The sequence below is a fragment of the Atractosteus spatula genome, chromosome 14 (genome assembly GCF_055471065.1).
Source record: "Atractosteus spatula isolate fAtrSpa1 chromosome 14, fAtrSpa1.hap1, whole genome shotgun sequence".
In the NCBI taxonomy this organism is placed as follows: domain Eukaryota; kingdom Metazoa; phylum Chordata; class Actinopteri; order Semionotiformes; family Lepisosteidae; genus Atractosteus; species Atractosteus spatula.
Genome location: NC_142719.1, coordinates 8492207 through 8504971, shown reverse-complemented (window position 1 = coordinate 8504971; position 12765 = coordinate 8492207). Strand labels below are relative to the sequence as shown.

Sequence of the window (12765 nt, the reverse complement as noted above, 5' to 3'; positions counted from 1 at the left end):
AGAGCTCTGTGGGAGAAGTGAGAGGTACAAAACCCAGAGACTTTCCCCTGTCCATACTGCTGTAACTCCAAAATTGCAAAATTGCCTTGGGTCTTTTCTTATTTGCCGAAATAGAAAAATTGGAAGTGACTGTGTGTAATGATACCATGGTCATGCATGTTAACAAGTGCAACCTCCAGAGAATATCCTTCTAGATTACTTTCCTCAAAAATACTGCAATTAAATTATAATATTGACTAGCTTTCTGTAAACTGCTATTGTCTTTTTCATTGGGAGACTCTAATTTTAAGTATTTATCTTTCCATTAAAATACTTTAGCATTACAGGCTTTTTAGCAACTCTCCATGCTGTGCCACCCTATGTCGGGGATGTAGCTCAGTGGTAGAGTGCATGCTTTGCATGTATGAGGTCCTGGGTTCAATCCCCAGCATCTCCATGTGCTTTATATTGGCAAACTTCTGTTCAACGATTTTTGCCAGCAGCCGTATCACCCTGCAACTCACAGCTGGCAACCCACTGAAGCTAAGCAGGTGTGAGCCTGTTCAGTACATGAATGGGAGACCTCCTGGGAAAAACTAAGGTTGCTGCTGGAAGAGGTGTTAGTGGGGCAGCAGGGGGCACTCACCTTGCGGTCTATGTGGGTCCTACTGCCTCAGTTTAGTGACGAGGACACTATACTGTAAAAAAAAGACATAAAACCAAGGTCCTGACTCTCTGTGGTCATTAAAAATCCCAGGGTGTTTCTTGAAAAGAGAAGGGTTATAACCCCAGTGTCCTGGCCAAATTTCCCATTGGCCCTTACCAATCATGGCCTCCTAATAATCCCCATCTATAAATTGGCTTCATCACTCCGTTCTCCGCCCCACTGATAGCTGGTGTGTGATGAGTGTACTGGTGCACTATGGCTGCCGTTGCATCATCCAGGTGGGGATGCACACTGGTGGTGGTGGAGGGGAGTCCCCATTACCTGTAAAGCGCTTTGAGTGGAGAATCCAGAAAAGTGCTTTTATATAAGTGTAAGCGATTATAATTATTATTATTTGAGCTACATAAAAGAATACAGACATGTACACAGACCTTGACAGATCTGCCTGCCACAGTTAATTGTAATTTGACAGGCGCCTTACAGGAGAGTTAGCACTGACTAGAGAAGAGAAACATCTTCCAACTGACAGCACTTAGTGCTTGCAGGCACCTGGCGAGCCCTGGGGGGTGCTGAAACGCAAGTAGGCAAGGACTTAACTTCTCGGCTGAATTAACCAGCTGTTGCCCCGCGTGGCACCAATCAAAGGATTGATTATTGTTTTTGATTGGATTCACAGGGCAATTAACTGACAGAACGAGGCTCGCTCTCGGTTGGTCTCTCAGATAAACAATACAACCTCAGTTCATAGGCTTCTGCGCTGACAAAAACACAAGGCACAGGGGGCATTCCCCTGTGCTTCCCCAGCTTGACAGCAGCTACAAAGACGATGTGTGAAGAGGAAGGCTGATTGAATTCAGGCTCGTCAAGTCCAAAGGAAATTATAATTTCACAATAAGTCACAATTAAGTTGTGTAGTGAGGCCCAAGAAGGGAAGATGCATCAACAGAGAACAGAATATAAAAACTAGCTCAGCAGTACTAGACAGGAATCAGCAGCACAGACATGGCGTTATTTAAACTGATATCACCAAAACAGGGGTCTTCCTTCAGCTCATGCGATGATATCCACTGTAATCATGCATGGCAGGAGTTTAACATTCCTGAACACACAAGTGGATTGCAAAGGTTACAGACAATGGAATCTAATCCTGGCTAACAAATTTTTTAATCATCCTTTATCTCCATCTCTTATGTTCAGTGATGCATTTTTATCTACCGGGTAACTCTGGGGAAAATATGTGAAGTGATTCCAATCAACATCACATCCCAAGCTGGAAAGCTGGAGCTGTTCACCTTGATGGGCTTGCACTAAGCGTTGACATTTCTTGCTTTATGTAAAAGCTTTTTCATCCCATGTTAAGTATTGCACATGCCTCTAACTAATGGTAAAACACCCATATATGTAATTCCACACCCTTTGCAATTATCCATTGCAAATCCATTGCACATTCCTGGGGGCTGTTTTGATCACTCTCCTTATATAAACGTAGACTTGAAATGACAAGCATGCATGTAATTCATTACATACCAAAGAGAAATTATTAGATAGTGTAGGTTCAGAGCAGCATTTTATTTTCACTGGTGAAATGTTAATAGTGGGTTCAAAAATATATATGACTTTTTTCAGCAGTCATAATAATCTATGATTGAAAATGCTTACTGATGACTTAACATTCCCGTTAAGATGTTCCCGGAAGGGAAAAGCACCTTGAGTTACAGTATGTGTCATTTTGATTTTTTGAAGGGACTGGAAAATAGGATTTTGAAACCCCATGGTATACATAGATACTTTTAGCTCTTCTTTTAACTTCACTTTGCCAGTAGCGCCATGATTCCCGATAAAGGGATGCTATTGTTAAACAAGGCACAGCATGTTTGCATTCAGAATTTATTTTCATTATGATGCAACACGCACACTAGATAAAAAGGCTCCAAAGCTATGCTTTGTTTCCTGAAGTGACAGCTTGTTTAATTACACTTATAAACACCCAAAGAGAACACGGTGCAGAAATTTCATTATGTGAAAATTCTTGCATCTGTCACAGGGGAACGTAAGCATTCTGCTCCCTGTGCCCAGACTGTGGCTGGCAAAGCTCTGTGCTCAACTTGAGTTTGCTGGAGCCTTAGTACTGTCTATTGAACAATATGATCACACAAAGAAGGTCGTGCTCAATAAATTAGCTGTGTGTCCTGGACTTCACATACCAGTGAGGTTTTAGTGAAATTCATGATTTGAAACAGAAGGAAAAGTCTAGCCTTGAGGATGCCACCTAGCTGGAATACACTCTTCTCACTAATGTAGTTACAGTACGATGGATGTATCATGGTTCCTTCCGATAAGATCCAACAGCTGGGGGTACCACCCTATACGAACCAAAATTATACAGTAGCTAATGTAGCAGCATCAGCACGCTGGATTTGAGGAAAGCTTGTGGCAGCCCAAAAGGTGTCAGAAGTCAAAATGTTTCTCGTCAGTTCTCCAGCCCATTTCGCTGCCAAGCACTTGAATTTTAGAACTGGTGTCTGAAACCTAGCAATTTTAATTTGCTTTCTTCACCCGCAGTCCAGAGTCCAGTCTCTGAGTACATCACTTTCTTAATGCAATGGATTTTAACAACTTTAGCATAGCCTCTTTATAGTTCAACTCCGCACCTCGTTCCAGTACCTCTAATAGGTTTCTTAATTGCTTCTCTGCATGACACTGATCCTGATGGAAACAGTGCAAAAATGATTTGATATTCTCTTTTCCTAAACTCTCTCTCTCTCTCTCTGTATGCCTTTGAAAAGATATTAGCCTGGTAAAATAACTCTGATTAATTAACTTGGATAGAAGAGAACTCTGGCCTCCTACACAAGAGGATCAGAAGTGATTGGACTGTGCACTGAGGTGCCTCACAACAGTTTTTGAACTGAATTTGAAATGAATCAGGAACAAAAAAAACTTTCACTCAGTGTCACCTATCACATTTGGAACCACTTGCACCTATGAAGGAAGTCTTTAAACAGGCCTCTTCCAATACCAAGGGCAAACTAACTTACCTCCCTCTCCAGGAATGAATGTCGCAGGTACAGTACGTGAATTGTTTGCCTTTCCAGCTAGACCTGAAAGAAACTTATGGTTCATTCCCGAGTACTTGTTTCTAAGCTGTAATGCTAAGAAAAACAAAAACGGGTATCAAGAGTTGTGACAGCTACTTAGAGTTAGATTCTACACACAATAGGCATAATTTATTTCCATTAGTGAGAAAACAAGCACATAATTTCAATCGAAGTAGGGGGGGAAACTGTTAAATTGATGGATACCAAAGACTATGCCTGAACAACTTTCTCACCAATTTTAATTAAGTGGTCACAGGTGCTATGCAATATTTCCCTGTGACAGCTGTTTAAGTGTTGTACTGTACGTCGTACGTATAACCAGGCTCATTTTTCTGGGCCAAGACTATCATTCACAGCAGGAGCTTCTTCTTTTCCTTGTCTCAAAAACTATTCTCTCAGCCGCAATTTTCTTTTCCCTGTAAATGACAACGGCAGTCCTTCGGGTGCATTCCTACAACGGCCCGTGTCGTATTGGAAACAAATGGAAAGTTCACTTCCCACTTTCCACAGGGCTTCCCACTGGGGTCCAGGGGTCACCTGTTTGTGACCCCCAGCTTCCTGCCACACTCCAGTGGGACCGCAACCAGTCACCAAGAACACACAGGGCTTCGAGCCCTTTTCTTGCCTTCCACTGTAGGAGGCTGGGAGAAGGACCTAAGTAGACTGTGACTGCTTATTTTCAGAAATGTTTGTTAGGAATCAAATAACTATAATGGAATATTAGTAATGCAATTAGTCACTTGGTTATACATAATGTTCAATGCATTCTGCAGCAATGTAGTGATGAAATTAGTAATCCTGCTTTGATTACTAAAAATTACTGCTTTGAGCCAAAAAATGTACAATTCTCCTTGAGTGATCTTAATGGGTTTTTTACTGCTGGTTGCAGAACCTTCTGTTTGAATTACAGTGCACCCTACCGTGTTCCTTCATACTTCTGTTTGCAGGCATCCTGGGCACTGATAGAGTAGACAGGACTGCTGAAAAGCAATTCAGGTTTCAAGCCCATCAAACTATGTAACCAGACAGATAGTAAACATACCCCTTCCAGGATATCTGACTACATTTAAATGCCACAGATTAACTCAAGCTTGGAATGCACTCAGAGCTGCAATTTATCAATCCATTTTCTTGTCTTGCATTTATTTGAAAAAAATCATTTTTAATTTATTTGATCGCTGAAACCGCTAGATTTTAGGAAACATTTTCTGCATTCTAATTTCTAAGAGTTTTTTTTACGCTTTTCAGTTTTGAGACCCCTGCTCCACATACTGTATGTTTAGCTGCATGGTGGCTGTTTGGAGGACACTTCAAAGAGCAGAAAAAGTCTCGTCTTGTTATCTCTCCATAAAAAGCATCTTATTCTGGCACAGCACTATTATTTCTTTTGTTTCTCGCAGTGAGTAATCATGCAAGCTTAATTAAAAACCAAAGCTATTTTTTTTTTAATTTGCAGCCTGTCAGAACTGCTAAGTTTTCTTCTGCTTCGTCAGTAGATCACCCACTACTTCAAAAACAAGCTTGTCAACTGATATTTGGATTTAGGAATAAGCCACTGTTGTCCTATATTATACAAATGTCAAAAATAGCAATCCAACGACTTGAAAAGGTATTATTTTATTTCCAGACACAGGCACCGAATTATTCCCATGTGTGTTTCCCCACAGAAGAGGAGTATTGCTAATAATACAGTATTTTCTTTAAAAGGGAAATAATTCTGCAATTCTGTAGCAGGTAGAATGGAAAAAATGTCAATCACCATGACTCATTTTAATCTGCGAGCATTAAATTCCCGAAAGGACATTGTTCTGCAGCAAATTCTGGGAATCATCTAAGAATGAAATTGAACACATCCAGCTTGCTGTTTCTGTCTACTGCGTTTAGATGAGTAGTCATATTTGAATTATTTTGTATGGGACAAATTCAGAAGGGTGTATTGTGACATTTTTGTTTTGTCTTTTTTATTCCCAGAAATGCCTGATCTCAAATCTGAATGACTTTTAAATAGTGAGCATAAAAACTGATATTTTTCAACCTAAGGCCATTACAGTTTTTTTTAAGTGGCAATACATAAAGACCATGGCACTGGTACTTTATTGGTAGACTCTGTGTTCCTCTCTCACTCTCTCTCTCTTCAGATTAAATTATGTTCACACTCTTTGTCGAGCTCTCAGTGCTTCATCTCCTTTGCTCTGTGGGTAGTGAACCTGCTTTGCCTGATCAGGATCCCTCTCAAGCACAAAAAGCTTTTTGCAAGATCAAACTTATTTCTGGAGCAAGCATAATCTTGCAGGGGTTTAGTTAAAGTGTGAAGCTTGTGACCACGCCACTGCACAACAGGGCTGGGAAGTGTGCCTCTGTGCTTTAGAAGTTTTCATCGTCTACTGCATTTTCCAAAGGCTGATTCATATGAGCCTGAAGGAAAGTGTTTCATACTGAAGAGAAAGGAAGTGCGCCTTGCTTAAATGAAGGCCTCCTGAGACATTACCGCCATCCTCAATGGTATTTGGCATCTAGTTTAAAAAGATGCCCAATGTAATAAGATCGTGGTGCTATTCATTCTTTCTGCTTGTGTGTGGAGATTGGGAGACTTATGGAACTTGACTGCCTTTACCGGCTCTTACTCCTCATGGGAGTTTCTTTGAACTACTGCTGATGTGACCGAAATCCCTGTTTCACCTTCATCTTTTCAGCAACCAGCTACTTGCCTCTTACTTTTCTTATCAGCCAAGAGGCTGCCTTGTATTTATTAGGTACTGATGGTAACAGAGTGCTGTGCAGTGGTAAAGCGAAGGCTAATGGATTAATTAGTCTCTCTGTGGGTGCCCCTTGTGTGTCCACTCTCTTGTTTTGTTTTCAAAGCTATTTCTCAAAACGCATGTCCTAGACACGGAAGTCCTCCTTGGGGGGGATCTGAAAACACTTCAGTGCGACAGAGTAAATTAGATTATTCATTTCTGTGTTTGGTATAGCAGATAGCTGCCCTTTCTTGCTATGATGCTAAGGAATGGTCAATCTGTCTCAACAGTTAGACATTTAACCCCGACTCCTGCGGACTCTCATACGAATGATTCTTTAAAGGTTGCTGTGCTGTTTTGGCAAGGCTTTTAAATTTCTATCCTCAATGTACATTTCAATCGATTTGGACTTTGGCACCTCCAGAGTTGAAAATAAATGAGTAAATCAAGTCAATTAAAATTGATCGAAGAGCTAACAGCTAAATAAATTAGCACGTGAGGTTGTCCAGCTCAGGGGACTGTAGCTACGCTGAGCTACACATAGCAACTTGTCAGCAAATTTCTGTCTTCAAAGTAGAGAGACATCATAAGGATACACCAACTCAGGAGAAGAAAGGACAGGTTCTTTGCTCTTGCAAAACACGTGTTTCTTTTGTATCTCTGCAGCTGTCAGTTTATAAATAATCCTGCTTCTGCCTGCTGCATGTTAAGAACGACTTCCCTGCACACTCAAGACCGGGGCTCTGCTGCTGAATTAAGGAGTCACCTTGTGAGTTTCAAAATAGTTTCCACACAGTTTATTGAATTGAATTCTGCTGTCAAATGTTTCAGTATCCATAGGTGCATCTTCATTCACCTTCCAAATAATTGCAGATCGGATGCTACATAGGTCAGATTTTCTAGATCAATTCACCACACTCAAGCCCTGCAGCACTACTGTTGAGTTCACAAGATCTGGTTGTGTCTTTCATTTCTTACTCTCTCACTCCTTGATATGTTTAAATAATCTGATGCTCTGAAAGGGTACAGATATCAATTAAAAAAACATTAACCATACCATCACAGATAGGTCCAACTACAACAGTTTTCAAGATTTCTCAGTACAGGTACAGTACACAATATATCCAAGACCTACTTAATATTACATTTTCATTTCCAATTTAAATTCCTCATGTAAAAGATAAGTCAATATTTATTTGGGCTCCCAGTGCTTCATCTCCTTTGCTCTGTGTGTAATGCAACGTAATGCAAATACTTTTAGCACTTTTGAGACATGAGAGAAGAATTACAGGATGCTAACAAATGGTGTAGACATTCTCCCAGGTGTTCACCAGGAGAAGGTTTCAACTGCTTATTCAGGAACGGAGGTGATGCACTGCGAATGTTGTGTGATAGTAAACCCAGTGCATGTGCCGGCGTGATAATAAACAAGCAGTTTTGATAAGCAATATATGCTGTGAAATGAAAGCCAAACACGTCCGCCCTGCTGCATTTTCTGTTGAGATGATTAGTAAGTTTTAATCTGAATGCATGGTTTGTAGTGATTCATCTTGCCTGGGCTGTAATTCACTATGGTTTAGCTTATCAAATCATTTTGACTGGCAGTGTTCAGAAGCATACATTTTTGTAAATCAAAGTGTTTCAGGGTAAAAGAAAATTCTGGTATTGATTACAGCTCCAAAGGTAGCAATTTCAAGCTGAGAAAATCTGTCATTTTCCTTGGCAGATGTCTGAGGGCTTTGGATTCCTTTAGGTTTCTGTATAAATGTACAACCTTGACTTTGCATCTGGTCCCCTAATTCTTAATCACTTGAAATGCCTCTATAAATACAAGCTTGCAGCAATCACGACATGGCACTGGTTTGAGCATGAGATGAATTGATATATTGCATGCAGGAGAAAAAACGATTTGTCTGATTGAGGATTAATTCCAACACATCCTCATTTTTACATTCCCTGGACCAGTTAAGCTGTGATTTCCTTGCGTATTATCCATCCATCCATACAATCCATCCATCTCCAATGTAATAATGCTTGCATTAAGGTTTGGAATTACTAGCCATCACACAAAGCTGCATCTTCCATCTGCTGAATATGTAATGTCTAAGATGAAGGCGTGTTCTGTGCCTATTTTAAAAGTTTTGTATTATTATTCATGCTGGTTGCAAAGATGATGAGAATCTAGCATCAACGAGGATCATTTTTGTACATCTCAAGTAGCCAAGAAGCATTTTAGAAAATCATAAATAAACACCAGCCATTGGGCAGTATTGGACTGAGGCCTATTACCAGATGGGGACTCTTGCTTTCTAAAAAACCTATACACTTGTTGAAAGATTGCATGTTGTCCTTCATGACAGATATGAATTACCTTTAAGCGTGATTTATTTTTTCTGGTTCAGTTGTATTTAAATGTGTCTTATATCTGTTATGCTGCGGTCCCCGAGATCTCAGGGTAGTGGAGAATGTCAAGCCGAGCTCCAAGTGCAGGTTCACACAAGGAGCCTCGGGAGTCTTGGGGAAAGCCAGGTGGCACTGAAGCTTAATGAGAGATAATGAGCTAATAATGCAGACTGATTGAAGGATGGAGCTGTATGAATTAATGGGAGATGGAGAAAGGTTGCCTAGATGCAATGGAGAGGCTGGTTTAAAAACGGCTGACTGAAAAATATATCCGCTTAGAACAAAACTGCATTGATGCAGCGGAGAGACTGGCTTGAATACAGCTGTATGAAAAAGAGGCAGGCTGGAATAAAGCTGCCTGGATAAAGTGAAGGCTCCCAGCAGAACGAGACCCTCTGGAACAGCAATAGAGAAGGCTGGCTCTGAAAAAGACAAAATGTGAAAGATTACAGCCACAAAAAAAACAGTAAGGGCTGAATGAGTTCAGGTGGGTAGCTGCGTCAGCAAGTGTAGGCTACGAAGGAGCGAGTAATAGGTTTATTCCATGCTGAAAAGAGAAGAAAGAAAACACAACATTTCGGCCATGGAGCCTTCTTCAGGTGTGAGGAAGACAGGGCAGTAAGCAAAGGTAATGTAGCATAGGGGAACAAAAGCTGGGAGAGAGGTGGGGCGGGAGGCGGGAGCAGGGGACAGAGTGGCCAATCAGGTGGTGTGAACTCAGGATAGGTGAAGAGAGGTGTGAAATGAAACCTCAAAGGGCTGAACGCCCCTGCTGATTCAGCACTGATGAATTCAGGAAAAAAGTAGGCATTTGTCAAAGTTTCCGTACTGCAAAGGTTACCACTGAGCACTTATCCTAATGTCAGAGCACTGAATAAGCAGGGAAGAAGCCTTAAATAGTCTCAATGTCTGGCTAAGATTTGAAGGGTCTTCCATATTTGAAAGATTACTGGTCTCTGGGAGATGTGTCCTGAGCCAGTTTGCATGGGCTCGGAAGGTAAGCTGAGAAACCTGTATAAATGCGCTGGTTGCCTGGGGCAACATCAGGAAGCGAGCCGCTCCAATCCATCAATATCTCTGCTTATTTTAGCAAGGGAACACAGTTATTTTAAAGTGAGAAATTTAGAGAAGTACAGAATTCATAGGACAAATGTACTGTGTCTACTTAAGAGACAATTTAGTGCAACAGAGGAGAAGGAGCTTGGCTGGGATGCCAATCAGAAGGCTGTGGAGCTTGAGCCAGGCAATGCCCAGAGCCGTCCCCAGAGTATGACCACAGCTCCAGGCCTGGGCAATGATAGGCCCTGCACTGTGACATCAAAATGTCCAACCCTGCGGCATGCTGTGACTTTTCTAACAAGGCATGGAGCAACATACATCCAAATATGTAGACGTATATGGAGAGGTATTAAATGTGAAACACATTAAAAATGTAACTTAAAATGTTTTCAAGGCAAGCTATTAACACCAATTATTTGGCGGTTGCACATCACGTATACAACTGGTGTCCCATCCAAGGTGTACCCTGCCTTGCAACCATTGCTTGCAGAGATAGGATCTGGCTCCACCATAACCCTGTATTGGATAAAGCGGTTAGATGAACATCACATATACATGTTTATCTTAGTTAAACTGACTTTCTAGCTGTCTTCTCTTCCCTAGGCATCTGGTTTAAACTCCTGGCTTATCAGCATGGATACTAACACATGTCTGATTTTCAGTGCATAATGTTAATCTCTGCTAGGAAAGTAAAATGTATTACTCATTTCCTTTAAAATTACTTTCCTTTACTATGAGCCACAGTTATGCAGCTCCCAGATTGCTGAAGACTGAAAAATCCCAAACCCCTAAACTCTTTTTTCTCCCAGCCTTTGTCTGACCTTGGTTAGTAATCTTCATCTTGCCCATTCATGGGTTGCTGTTGGCTAGACCTATGATTAATCTCTCTCTACTTTTGTTTCCTTACATTGCTGTTAAAATCCAGTCACGTTGCACTTTCATTAACAGACACCTGACTGTAATGCTGATGTTTTGTTCAGCTACAGATCTCCCTGTCCTCTTTTCCAAAATGAAACACGTTTTCTTCCTCATTGCCACAGTCTTGGTTGGCTGCTTCTATTTTCCCCCACTCTCCTGTAGAGTGTCTGTGCAATATTTTCACTGACTAGACTAAATCAATAATGCTACCATGTATGAGAATAGGTAACCTTACTCAGTCTTTCGTTGTGAATTTGTAAGAAAAACTTCCTAATCTGTTTCGAAGAACACCATGTGAAAACTCTCATTTCGCTGCAGAGATGTTATCAGGCTACTTTGGGCATTGATTAACCACATGTGACATAAGAAATAAAGCACCGAAGAAGATTACTGTCACTTCAGATAAAAAAGACTTTGCAAAAAGAAATAGAATTTAACACCATCGTGCTACTTAGAGATCAGAAAGCAGTTCCTTCATTGCAGCAATTTGTTTACTCAAATCCAGAATGCTTATGTTTTACAGTGGTGTTCAGACAGACACTTGTTATGGACATCCATAACAAAAATATTTCTTTTGGTGAAGAAAAAGTTGAAGAGAAAGCATTTTTGAGGGTAGTTAAGAGTAATGCATTCACAGAGAAATGTAAGTGTGGATCATACATTAAACTCCCAATCATTCCACCCACACTACCTGTGCAGGATGAACCTTTCCAATCTAGAAGCAGAATTGAGGTTGTGCCACTCGACAACAGCAGACCCGCAACTCCCAGTAACGTCTCATGTGAAATGACCTGTATGGCCATGTAGTGCAGGTACGCAATGTGCAGAAGCCTGACTGCTTGCACCCCTCTTCTCAGTGCTAAACGAGGTATCTAGTTTCATTAATGGAGCCTTTAGGAAAGCTGTGTTTGTTCTCTACATCCCTACTGCCCCCTGTCTTATGACAGTAATACATTTCAGTAGCATGGATGAAGTGAATAAGAGTTGGCTACTCCAAATGTGAGCCAGAAAGAGATTAATTAGCCGGAGAATGTCAATTAGTAGCACAATAATGTAAGTGGGCCTGAATAGATAAGCAAGGAGCAGGCTGTTCTATAATGGCATGATGAAAATCATAAAGAGTGCCCTTTGTACAAGAAGAACAAAGCGAGTTCCAGCCACGCATAATTAATCTGTTCCTACTTCTTATTGCTGCAAAGAAATAAGAAAAGAAAGGACTTGAAAATAATAATTACATGAACACTTTAAACTTTTTTTGGAAATATTACACTGCAAATTTTGCTGAAAGCTCCCAGTGCTGAATCTGTCTGTGATTAGCTAGCCAACAGAACCCACAGACAGCAGTGTGACCAGGCTGGATGTGATCGTCCCCAGGTGGCCCAGATGGGAGAATGGGGGAGTGGTGTTGCCCCCCAACATGTACAGTAGATGAGTGATTACACACAGTGTATCTAGCAGTGATTTGTACCACTTACAGTGCCTATAGTAAGTCTACATACCCTTTCCAAAGTAACACATTTAGTGGCCTTATAGCCTGAAATCGAGACACATTAAATCATAATTTATTTAACCCTTATTTACACATTGTAACACATAATCCCTGAAAATCAAATGCTCAAACATTCTGAAGATCAATTACAAATGAAAACCTAGAAAAATGAGTTGGATTAGTGTTCACACCCCTGAGTTAGTACTTGGTGGAAGCACCTTTTGCTTGAATTACAGCTATTAATTCCTTTTGGATAGGTCTGTACCAATGTAGCGCCCCTAGATTTGGCAATGTTTGCCCATTACTCCTCACTGAACTGTTCAAGCTCAGTCAAATTGCAAGGAGATCGTTGAAAGACTGCAACCTTCAAGTTATTTCACAGATAGCTAAATACCTTGGGAAACCACTCATGGC

The 12765-nt window shown here is 40.9% G+C and overlaps 1 non-coding gene across 1 annotated transcript; it reads left to right on the top strand.

The window, feature by feature from the left end:
* Positions 1-364: 364 nt before the first annotated feature.
* On the top strand, positions 365-436 carry trnaa-ugc (transfer RNA alanine (anticodon UGC)). Its single transcript has one exon. It is a non-coding gene; the product is annotated as a tRNA-Ala (tRNA).
* The last annotated feature ends 12329 nt before the right edge of the window (positions 437-12765 follow it).